At 60.7% G+C, this 1,359-nt stretch overlaps 1 protein-coding gene across 1 annotated transcript in view; it reads right to left on the minus strand.

Annotated features, from left to right (window-relative positions):
- The window catches only part of LOC113203788 (transient receptor potential channel pyrexia-like), a 34,148-nt gene that overhangs the window by 31,936 nt on the left and 853 nt on the right, over positions 1-1,359 (minus strand). The window lies entirely within an intron of this gene.

Here is a 1,359-nt window from a genome sequence, read left to right on the forward strand (position 1 = left end):
ATCGGAGGCGGGGACCGGGGACCGGGGCCGCACAGAACAAGCGCCCCTCCAGCACAATCCAAGTCCTGATTAGTAATTGGACCCCCGCCTACAGATGACGTTGCTAACCCCCCGATATGCGACGAGCTTAGTTGGAATGCGCCAGAGCAGCAACATCACGACTTCGCGTTCCGGCTTTTCTAGTACCTACACTGCGCCATAACCCGAGCCTATACCAGGTGTCTTATTTGCCATTCGCCCCCGATCATATTCGTAGGTAAGCTGAACCGCGCTGCTGCTGGGTTTAGGGGACCCGTGTCTGGCAAGAGGTTCGCCTTCCTGGTGACACATTGCTGCCAGAGCACACCTCACCTAATTTGTAGGCGACTGGCGCGGGGCAGGGGCGTCGCGCTTTCCCCGAAAATCCACCCACGTATGTAAAGCAGCGCATAACTAATTGGATACAGCTGGAGTATGAAAACGCAGCGCAGTAGTATGCGAGTAGGCGGGAGACAGGGGGGAGCGAGAGCGCGAGTGGGTGTGTACTTGGAGGGGGAGAGAGAGAGAGGGGGTGGGACATGCATTATTTCAAAGGGTTAGAGACGGAAAACGCCACCCGAGTCCAGAAACAACACACCATGGACCAGAAGTTGCACAAGAGGAAAAAGCAGCAGTCGCTCCACTTTACCAGTGCAGCGGATTCCAGGATTTTCTATGAAGCGGGAACGCAAACTCAATTCATGCTTGTTGCCCAGCCAAACCGAGTTAGACTCGGGGGAAACACTCCGAACCCAAAAGTTGCCCCTACCTGCGGCGTGTTGGGGCTGGCGCCGGCCTGCAGCAGGAGGTGCGCGCAGGCGGGCGAGTCGCTCTGCACGGCGTAGTGCAGCGGCGCCCTGGTGCCCGGCCCGCCGCCCGACAGCCCGGCGTTCACGTCCACCTGGCGGGCGAGCAGCATCCGGATGCAGTCCACGGAGCCGGCCGAGGCGGCGCAGTGCAGCGGCGTGGCGCGGCGCGCGGCGTCCCACACCTGCGGCGCGGCCCCCGCGGCCAGCAGCGCCGACACGCACACCACCGAGCCGCCGCAGCAGCTCATGTGCAGCGCCGTCCTGCGGGGCAAAGCGTGGCGAGGGAGATGCTTTTTAAAAGTCCAAGCATGACCCCGCCTTCAAATCTCATGGACATCATCGGAGTGTCCATGTGCGACTTGAGGACTAGGTTTGTCGGTCAGGCACTCTCGGAGCACATTTTGAGCCCCTTTTGCTAACGGCCTGCATGCTGTGTAGCATAGGCGAAGTAGGACGTGGACAATCGACGCACTCCCCTCCCCCCTTCCCCACCCCTCCCAACATGGCACTTGACCAGTCCCTTTGAACCTCC

Source organism: Frankliniella occidentalis, unplaced genomic scaffold (genome assembly GCF_000697945.3).
Source record: "Frankliniella occidentalis isolate FOCC.00 unplaced genomic scaffold, Focc_3.1 Scaffold212, whole genome shotgun sequence".
Classification (NCBI taxonomy): Eukaryota; Metazoa; Arthropoda; class Insecta; order Thysanoptera; family Thripidae; genus Frankliniella; species Frankliniella occidentalis.